Consider the following 11,211-nt stretch of genomic DNA (forward strand, 5'->3'; position numbering starts at 1 on the left):
TGGCATGCAGACAAACAGAGAGGTCAGTCATTACCCTAGGGCCTGCAAGGCCTGTTTCCAAAAAGGGAATCTCCTTCAAAGACTAGTTTGGAAGTAGTTCTCAGTACTGAATCATGCATGTGTGGCTGACAGCCTGGAAGAATGGATTTCAGCAAAAGGGGATCAGCAGGCATGGGGAGTGCCTGCGAAAGGCAGGGAGCTCTGGAAGATGACATGTGGAGTTGGAGGGACATCTGGCTGGAGGGATCCAGGAGACAGCTTAACTGTACTGGTGCTGAGCAAGGGAAATGGTGATGGTGAAAATGTCTACATCAGTAGTTGTAAACTTTCTCATTCTTTCTTTTTTTAAGATTTTATTCATTTATTCATGACAGACACAGAGAGAGAGAGAGGTAGAGACACAGGCAGAGGGAGAAGCAGGCTCCATGCAGGGAGCCCGATGCGGGACTGGATCCCGGGACCCCAGGATCACGCCCAAGCCAAAGGCAGGCACTCAACCGCTGAGCCACCCAGGGATCCCTCTCATTCTTTCTTTAAGATTTATTTCAGGGGGAGAGGGAGAGAGACTCTTAAGCAGACTCCACGCTGAGCTCAGAGCCCGATGTGGGACTTGAACTCAGAACTCTGAGATCACAACTTGAGCAGAAGCCAACATTTGGACACTTAGCTGACTGCACCATCCAGGTGCTCCAGGGGTTGTCAAACTCTTAGACTGACTTTTGAGAATTTGCTTAAGAAGCTGATTTTGGAGGTACACTGGGAGATTCTGCTCTTGTATATTTGGTGTCACCATAGGAAATTTTCAAAGTGCCTCAAATGATTTTTTATTTTTTTGAGAAAAGACCCCAATCTACCTTCTGAGAAACACTGCTCCAGATGAAATCCAGGGAGAGAATGTTGTAAGAGAAGTAGGACAACTTGGCATATCCACCACAGGGAGGAGGAGGTGGGATCAGAGGAGCCATCAGATAGGTTCTAGGACACCAGGCAGGAAGCAAAATGGAAGGAATAGACCATCCATGCCAGCAACAAGACAAATGATAGGCCAACACAAAGGAAAAGTTTATTCTTCCTTGAAGTTAAAGATATGAAAGTTAAAATCCTACATAGGACTTGACTTCTACTAAATTAGCCAAGAGAAAAGTCACTTAAAGGAAACACCAAATGTTAGAGAAACAATTATAAAACAAATATGCTCATGCATTTAAAATGATTTAAGCCTTTTGGGAAGCAATACAGTTTTTCCCATCTAGATCTGGGCATATGTGTATACATACCCCTCAATCCAGTGATTCTAGAACTCAGAGTTTTCCAAAGGTACTTGAACGGGATAAAAATGCTGTGAGAATGAAGGAGTATTTCTATGAGACAGCCTGAACGTTCAGTGAAATTACAGTGACATAAAGAAATTCTGATTCACATAATCAATGGAATACGCTGTAATTTTTAACAATTTGACTAATTTAGAGCCATAGTAAAGTTGGATAGGTCAAATAAAACAGTGAGAATGTAAAATAATATTTACATTGTAAGCCCAATAACATAAACATACTCCTGTGAGGAGAGAAAAACGGACGCATTTTCTGTCCCAGTCTCACGTCTCTAAATGAGCGCCGTGCTCCACGTGCCCGGTGGTATCTAAAGCAAGGTATTGGATACCAGTTGGTGTTCTGAGCAGTGATATGGTTCTCAGGTGGCCAAGGTAGCTCTGTAAACCCCCTAAACCCCTCCTCGCTGGTTTGGTTTCCAGGTCTTCCAACCCTTGCCTCTTTATGGAGCTTTGGATGCCACCTGGGACCCTCTGCATCTAATATCAGCCTCTGGTCTGTCTCACTCCCGGCTTTCACCTTCTCCTCAGACTCTGCTGTGACTGGCTTTCCCAGTTTCAGACAATCTCAGGTAGTAACATCTACTTCAACAGTCATAAAATGTCTTTTTTTTTTTTTTTTGCATCAGAAACTGCTAAAACTATCCAAATGTAAAGCTGTACCTAATATTGAAAAATATAATACTTTTCATATTCCTCCCTCATCTAAAATTCTAGCATTTGCTTCATTTCTAAATAATATACTTCTATAGCAATCTCTTTTAATTCTCTATTGCTGTATAATAAATTAAACCACAAACCAAGCAGACTAAAGCAGCACATATTTGTTATTGCACAGTTTCTGTGGGTCAGGAGTTTGGGTGTAGCTTAGCTGGTGGAGGGTGGACAAGGTCAGGGGGAGGATCTGGTGGCCTGATCTCTCTGGATATAGACTTCCCATGAATAAAGCTGTTTTTAGCTCCACAGGGTACCTCCCACCCCCACCCCTCAACATCTGCAGTAAGTTGAGTCTCCAAGTGCTGAGATTTCCTAGATCTGCTAGTGGAATTGGCTTAATGCTTATCAGCATTCCTTTCTGCTTGGCTTTCGGGTCACACTGCTTGCATCAGCTACTGCTGTGGATTTTAGGTGGGTGTCAGAGCCTAATAGCCCGGCCCTTGGTCAATTACATCCCTACAGATGGAGGTCTGAGCAGTCTCATGGCTGCTGCAAACAATTTCTTCTCTCATTCCCTTTATCTTTTGGATGATTCCTTTTTTAGGGGGCAGGGTGGAGAGAGTGTATTTTTTTTTTTTTTAAATCCTTCCTTTATTTTAGTGGCATCTAGAGAAGGAAAGGAAATAGATGGATGTAGTTCTGTGTTCATTTTTTTCAATCATTTGAGATGATTCTCTCCACAACTTACAAAATGTGTTTATACTTTTAAGGAAAGTTTAAAGAAGACGAAAAAGGTGATCTGAAGGGCTATATGCAGAAAGCTGGAAGATGATAGAGTTTGAAAAAGCTGTGGGACTTGCTAACTAGGGAGTCAGTGAATTTATTCCTGGTTCCATAGTTTTGGGTGTGACAGCCGGCATGGAAGAGACTGAAGACAAGTAGGTGAAGACAAGTCTGTCAAGAAGTCAGGTGGCAAAAAGAAGAGGAAGAGAGCGTTACTCTAGGGGTGAGCTGGGTAAAGGGAAGGGAAACCTTAACAGGTTCTTAGTAAACATAAAAAAGAGCTAGAATGGAAGGAGAGACAGAGGACGCAAATAAGAAAGGACATTATGAGCATGGTCTACGAAGAGGCAGTGTAGGGGATGGGATCAAGAATGCACATGGAGGGCTAGTTCCAATAGCAAGAGGGATACCTCTCTCTCAGAGATATGAGCAATGGAAGGAGGGAGGTACGCACATAAAGAGAGGTTTCAGTGGTCTATCAGTTAGGATTGCTTTTAGCTGCAAGAAACAGAAACTTCACTACTGTGGCTTAAATAAGTAGGAGTTTAGGTGATAGACAGCCCAGAACCAGCATGACGGCAATAAGACACTGCCAAGGACTCAAGATCTTTCCATCTTGCTCTATGAATGAATGAATGCATGCATGCATGCATGAATGAATGAATGGGCAAAATATTGGGAGGTAACTATGATATTCTCATTAGGACTTTTCTCTCTTAATGAAAAACAATGTGAATGACCAAACCGTGGTACTTTGTTTAAATAATCTGGTATGTTAAACTGAATATCATGTGGCTTTTTAAAAATATGTAAATGAGGTGGGAATGCAAAACAAAAACAAAAACAAAAACAAAAACAAAACCTAGATTCTGTAGTGGTAACTAAAATAAAACCTTAAAATAATATGAGTACATTCAATGCAGTTCTGAAAAGTTGTATCTTACAATATTAAAGCAAGGAGAGACCATTGTATCTTGACACTAGTTTAGGTTTTATGGTGAAAAGGGCTGGGGTTTTCCTTTCTTGATGATTCTGCTTATATTTCACCATAAAGGCATTGATATATAATTTAAAAATTAAAAATCCCATTTAGAACATTCCTTGAGCAGCTCTACAAGAAAGGCACTCCAAAAATGAAAGCATGATCATCAAAATATGATCATATCGTAAACACACACAAGGATGGTCATTAAATTCTGATAACGAGGTTCCAGTTGGAATGTTGGTGTGATGAAGTCCCCGTGAATCTGCTTGCTGTGGTCAGCCAGCACTGAGCACTAACCTAGATTTTGGGGGCTGCTCGAGGGGTGGACTATGTAGCATCATCTCTGTGGTTCATGAACGCCTTTTCCCCAAATCTCTCTCTACCTCCTGCACAGGTCTGCAGTTCTTCGGGGGGAGCAATGCTTTCTTCCGTTCAAGGAGAGGCACTGTGACCTTCACACTGCGTGTAAATGATGGTGTTTTTCCAAAGGAAAGGTTTTAATATCTGTGAAGGGAAAAGAAGTGGGGGAGGACACAGGGACATCTAGCCCCTTCCTGAATGTGCTATTAGGCATGAATCCAAAATCTCACATCAAATGGCCTTCGGTCCCTCACTCCTGAATTATCTCCTCTCGTCTTATTGTGCAAAGACTCACAGGGCTGGAGGGGCTGGGCACCGCCCTCTGATTTATCCTCCTGCCTCTGGCAGGAGCTTCAAGTCATCCCAGTGAAGTGAGTTCCTCCTATTTTTAAGCAGCAGAAGAGGATGTTCTTCAACATCCTTCAGTCATACATTCTTTGTCTGATAAGACTCACCTCAGAAATGTTTCCCTAAGCTAAACTTTCTAAACTACATCCCTCACCTGCATTTTTAAAAAAGATTTTATTTATTTATTCATGAGAGACACGGTGGGGGTGGTAGGGGGGGGAGAGAGAGATAGGGAAAAGCAGGCTCCATGCAGGAAGCCTGACGTGGGACTCGATCTCAGGTCTCCAAGATCACACCTTGGGCTGAAGGTGGCGCTAAACCGCTGAGCTACCCGGGCTGCCCTCTCACCCGCATTTTACAGCCTGTTACTTGTTGGATTGCCATTAGAGATTGAGAATCCTTAATCATAGTCCTTCAGAATTTTTATCTGGCAGCTCTAACTAGGTGAGGCGTTACCTAACTGTCCTTTGCTGACACTATGCTCAGTGACCTAGGAGCTCAGAGGCTGCTGGACAGTCTTTCTAGGTCTAGAATGTGAGGAGAGCAATATCCACCTCTCTCCTCCTTGCACACACCTTGTAATGACCCATGAGATAATATGCATAAAAGTACTCAGGGAAATATAAACAAGCTCAAGTTTAATATTTACATCCTTCTCACTTTTCCCTTGAGTCTTTGCTATTGTCGGAGCCTTCTCTGTCGTCCAGCACTGACTGGGGCATTTCATGGCATTCCCAGCAGGAGCCTCACAGGCTCCAGCTGCACCTGCTCCTGCCTGCTAGCTTGCAGCTCTGTGCAGTTCACCGTACTGATGGCTCAGTCCGAAAGGATTCCCTGGGGATGGTCTCTTTCCTTACCTCCTTTGCAACTTGCTGAATTCTTGGAGACATGTGTTCTCAACTGGGAGTGTTTCTCCCTTTTCCTCCCTTCCCAGCAGAGGACATTTGGCAATGTCTGGAGTCATTTCTGGTTATCATAGTAGTAGGTAGAAGCCAGGGACGCTGCCAAACAGCAGGCGATGTATGACAGTCCCCTAACAAAGAATTACCTGGCCCAAAATGTCAGTGGTGCAGAGGTTGAGAAATTTTGTTATAGATTAAAACTCACATATTCTTTTTTTTTTTTTAAAGAGGCTTAGCATGGTCTAATTGATATATAAATAATTTGATGTGTTTGACATCACCACATGTGAAACTATCACTACGATCAAGAGCATGAACATATCCATTACCACCAAAAGTTTCCCCCATTGTTTTGTAATTTAGACCTCTGCTTTCCCATCCATCCCACCCTCTCATCCCCAGCCAATCACTGATTTGCTTTCTATCACTATAGATTGGTTTGCATATTCTAGAATTTTATATAAATGGAATCAATCATATGGCATATACTCTTTTTTTTTTTTTTTTTTTTTGGTCTGGCTTCTTTCACTCGGCATAATTATTCTGAGATTTATCCATGTCATTGCTGAATGACTTATTCTTTTTTTTTAATTTAAATTCAATTAGCCAATATTAGTACATCATTAGTTTCAGATATAGTGTCCAGTAATTTATCAGTTGTGTGTAACACCCAGTGCTCATCACATCATGTGCCCTCCTTAATGCCTACCACCCAATTACATATCCCCCCACCTCCCTCCCCTCCAGCACTGTCAGTTTGTTTCCTAGACTTAAGAGTCTCTCATGGTTTGTCTCCCTCTCTGATGACTTCCCATTCAGTTTTCTTTCTTTTCCCCTCTGATCCTCTGCACTGTTTCTTATATTCCACGTATCAGTGAAACCATATGATAATTGTGAATGATTTATTCTTTTTTTTGTTGTTGTTAAAGATTTTATTTATTTATTCACGAGAGACACACACACACACACACACACAGAGGCAGAGACACAGGCAGAGGGAGAAGCAGGCTCCATGCAGGGAGCCTGATGTAGGACTTGATCCCAGGACTCCAGGATCATGCCCTGGGCAGAAGGCAGGCACTAAACCACTGAGCCACCCAGGCATCCCATGAAGGGCTTATTCTTGAAAAGGAAAAAAAGCTTATGGTTGAGAATAAAGAGATACGACCTCTAGGTCCTGGGCCACTACTTGATGATTTACTTCCCAGATGGGATACCTCACTCAGCTTTTCTATAGCTTTTGTTTCTGTTTTGCTTTCATGGTCACTTCTTATCATGGTCCTCAGTACCTGGTCAATGAGCTACCTTAGTGGTCTCCTAATAGGAGACTTCTAGTTTCTAGTCTCTGTTTTTTTAATTAAAATCTCATTCTTTTCTTTCCCTCAGGAACATCTCAGAGAGATGATGTGTCAGATATTAGCCTGAGAAATACTGCCCTGACATAGCATTTTTGTTTTCAAAATTCTACATTTCAGTTTTTATGCATGCACAGTGCATATAGAGAGAAATAAATCTTGAGACATCATTTCTAAGTGCCAATACTTACCTGGTTTTGTCCACTTTGGTGTTCAGAATCTTCCCTGGAATGATATCCAGTCATGGTATCAATGTTTAGTAATAACAGGATGGATTCTTTAACTAGGGATTTTGTGAAGACCATAAAGAAATTAGTTGACAATAGTTGAACTCACATGTAATTGAGAATTATATGTCTTTTCCTATATAGGTAGCCTAGACATTATTACGCAGCGATGACGTATGTTTTTGGAGTGGTATTCTCGAATAACTCTTAAGTTACTCCTTTCAAGATAACTGATAAAATATTTATTCTTAAGAAAATAGTCCTCTTTTTGGTCTGGTCTATAGTTTTCTTTTCCAGCTGTTTCCAAGTAGCCGGATTCAATAGGGTGTGGCCGATAATATTTTCTCTTACCACCTAGTCTTCTCTGGGGTGATTATTTTCTTATATTAATATTTGTACTATTTTTCTCCAGCCTGCTCTTGGTTTTTGCATCTGCAATTGTCCCAAGTTCATTTTAAGTATCAGATGTCATTACTAGGGTGAGGATGTTTTTCTCTCCACATACACATATGCCCCTGGTGCCTTGTTACCTGGAAAGGCTCTCTTCTGTCTATGATGGTCACTGTTCATCTTGTCAATTTAGTATTTCCTTCATTTGGTAGCAGCACTCTGCTTTCCTTTTAGGGGAACTCTCTGTCCCCTCTTTAACCTATTGATCTGAGTACTCCTTGACCTTCAAGTGTCTTATCCAAGAGGTGGCAAGCCCATGACTAGGGTTGGGCCCATCAGACTCTCGCCTGGGTTTCATCTCCAGTGGCCGCTGGAGCTGAGCCATTTTCTTTCATCTGAGAGATACTGACTGAAATTCTTGGAACTCTTCTTTTCTTGTCCTTCTTGAGGACTGCACGTTCAGATCTTTCTTCAGTTCTAGGACGTTACCCAATGTTTTTTTGTCCCAACAAATTATTATTATTTTGTCTATATATATATTTTTTAGTCAGTTTTAATGCTTACAACCAAAGAACCCAATGGTATACAAAGTCTCTCTTTGCTTTTCTTTCCGTATATGGTCTTTTCTGTTCTATGCTCCATTGACCCAAAGTAGAACGGAGTGCTTCCTCCTTTTATTTTTTTTTTTTAAGATTTTATTTATTTATTCATGAGAGACACAAAGAGAGTCAGAGACAGAGGCAGAGGGAGAAGCAGGCTCCCTGCGGGGAACTGAGTCCTGGACTTGGATTTGATCCCAGGACTCCCGGGATCACACCCTGAGCTGAAGGCAGACGCTTAAGCACTGAGCTACCCAGGTGCCCCAAGTGCTTCTTCCTTTTAGCAAGCAGATTAGCTTCCTAACTGTGGAATGAGTAGGAGACTGCCCTGATTGGCCTTGGTGGCCATGGAAGAGCCTGAGGAATGCCTGGAAGAGCAACAAGGGGAGGGGGAGGCGGAGAGTGATTTCCCTGGGATTCCAATAAGACACCAGAACTGAAGGGAGGTAGGGAGAAAGCCCAGTGAGGACTTAGGCTCAGTAATGTGAGAGCCCCTTGCCTAAAGCAGCGGCAAGATTTCAGGGGAGGGCGAATGATGAATCTAGGGAGCCTGACCTTAGGCCCCCATGCTATCAATGGCAAAAATTCCTTTTCTGTATGCTGGTCATGGAAGCAGAGACACACCAGACTTCACAGGTTCACTGTGGGTTGGGATTATGAGGATATCAGCAGTGACCACGATGGACAGAAGGGTGGAGACCCTCACCCTGTTTTTCTGAGCCCCATGGAAGTCTACTGGATTCTGGAAAGACCCTGAGGAAGAAGGAGATCCCAGTAATGCCTGAGATTGAAGTTCTTGCAAGGAATTGGGATTCTAGGAGGATGAGATGTCAAAATGGAAATTGATTTAATAAAAATAGAGATGTAGATTTTTTGGTATGTCTTAGTTCATAGACTTGAGATTCATCATGGCTGTAAGCCCTTAAAAAATTCCTTCATCCATAGATGAATGAGTGTACTGAGTTCCAATTCTATCCCAAACATTAGCAAGACTGTGGGTAATGCAAAGACTGGCTGAGTTGGCCACGCTCCTGAAGCTGCCACCTCTGCCGGAGTCCGCAGCGGGACCCGCGCCGGAACCATGTTTCGCAACCAGTATGACAATGACATCACTGTTTGGAGCCCTCAGGGCAGGATTCATCAAATTGAATATGCAATGGAAGCTGTCAAACAAGGTTCAGCCACAGTTGGTCTGAAATCAAAAACCCATGCAGTGTTGGTTGCATTGAAGAGAGCACAGTCAGAGCTTGCAGCTCATCAGAAGAAAATTCTTCAGGTTGGTAACCATATTGGTATCTCAGTTGTGGGACTTACTGCTGATGCTAGACTGTTATGTAATTTTATGTGCCAGGAGTGTTTGGATTCCAGATTTGTATTTGACAGACCTCTTCCTGTCTCGTCTTGTATCTCTAATTGGAAGCAAGACCCAGATACCAACCCAATGGTATGGCCGGAGACCATATGGTGTTGGACTGCTTATTGCTGGTTATGATGATAAGGGCCCTCGCATTTTCCAAACCTGTCCATCTGCCAACTATTTTGACTGTAGAGCCATGTCCATTGGAGCCCGTTCTCAATCAGCTCGTACTTACTTAGAGAGACATATGTCTGGGTTTATGGAGTGCAATTTGAATGAACTGGTTAAACATGGTCTGTGTGCCTTACCAGAGACACTTCCTGCAGAACAGGACCTAACTACAAAGAATGTTTCCATTGGAATTGTTGGTAAAGACTTGGAGTTTACGATTTATGATGGTGATGATGTATCTCTGTTCCTGGAAGGTCTTGAAGAAAGACCACAGAGAAAGGCACAGGCTGCTCAACCTGCTGATGAACCTGCAGAAAAGGCTGATGAACCAATGGAGCATTAAGTCACAAACCAGTCTATATGTGTATTATCAAATATGTAAGAATGCAGGAGCCCTTACTGATGACACTAATCTATACTTTGAACCAAAAGATGCAGCGTGGTCTTCTGGTATGTTTTAGGAATCGGTCCAGATGTGTTTTTCCCAAGTAACTTGTCTGAACCATATAATGTGTGCATTTTTCTTTGAGAGGGTCTATATAATCATTTTCTAGAACGTATAGTTATCTGTACTAATGTTTTTATATGAAGAACATAGTGTCTTTGTGGTTTTAAAGACAACTGTGAAATAAAATTGTTTCACCTGCCTATGGAAAAAAAAAAAGACTCTGGCTGAGTCTTCCAACAGCACACAGCCTAATGGGAAAGAGAAGACTCAAATATCTTGGAGAAAGTCAGATACCCTTAAGAGAGATAATTTTCAGCATCTGACAACATTTTAAGAGCTGCTACATTGTACTTAATTGGCAAATGAGTGGTCTGGTCAATAAGCAGTATGAATTCCGTGGCTATAACATTAAAGGAAAGTGGGAGAAAAAAAATAATTAAATGCTTTTTGTTCCAGTAAGGGTGAGTTTGCAGGGTTGCCTGTTCTGAGAAAAGGAATAGTTTGTTGCTGCATCTCAAGACTTCCCAGGGAGGGAGGCCATGCTTTGCCAGCCTGTGGTCTCAAGGGTCTCCCTTCCAGAGAAGGGGGTCAGGCCGACTGGAGCAGTTTGTAGAAATCAAGCAGGCTGATAATGCGCTTAAAGATGTTTTCTGCTTGTCCTTTTTCCCTGTCTTCTCAAATATACAGCACTTGTCCAGGGCAGTGTCAGAGGAGCTTATGTTCCTTTTAAGCAATGAGACCCAGCAGGCAGGGGATTGCTTGGGGATTAGGGGAACTCAGAGTGGCTTTGTGTGTCAGGGACGTGGGCCTATTCTTACATGCTAGTATATAGCACAAGGTTGTTGGAAAGCCTTGCTTAAAAAAAAAAGTCTCAAGTTATGGCCAACTTGGAGCTCTGGGCTCTGATGTAGACAAGGTGAAGAGATCAGATGAAGTTCCTTGGAGAGCCAGGCTGTGGTGTTGGGTGGATGACAAAGGGATTTGAGAGTCGTGTTAGTGCAGAGTTTCTTCCAGGATATTCTCGGAGTAACTCCTCCATTTTGGAGTTTGGCTTTACTGTCTGCAAAATGACCACAAGGATATATAGATAGAACTTGAATCAAAACCAATAAAAAAAAAAAACCAATCAAAATATCCTACATTAACATATTAAGGAGCGGTCAGTTATTCAATTTATAACAAACATTGTCCCTTTTTTTAATAGATTTTATTCATTTATTCATGAGAGACACAGAGAAAGAGAGAGAGACAGACAGACAGACAGACACAAGAAGAGGGAGAAGTAGGCTCCATGCAGGAAGC

At 42.3% G+C, this 11,211-nt stretch overlaps 1 pseudogene; it reads left to right on the forward strand.

Moving 5' to 3' along the window:
• The first annotated feature begins 8,960 nt into the window (after positions 1–8,960).
• Positions 8,961–9,967, forward strand: LOC112915339 (proteasome subunit alpha type-1 pseudogene; annotated as a pseudogene).
• The last annotated feature ends 1,244 nt before the right edge of the window (positions 9,968–11,211 follow it).

The sequence above is a fragment of the Vulpes vulpes genome, chromosome 16 (genome assembly GCF_048418805.1).
Source record: "Vulpes vulpes isolate BD-2025 chromosome 16, VulVul3, whole genome shotgun sequence".
NCBI lineage: Eukaryota > Metazoa > Chordata > Mammalia > Carnivora > Canidae > Vulpes > Vulpes vulpes.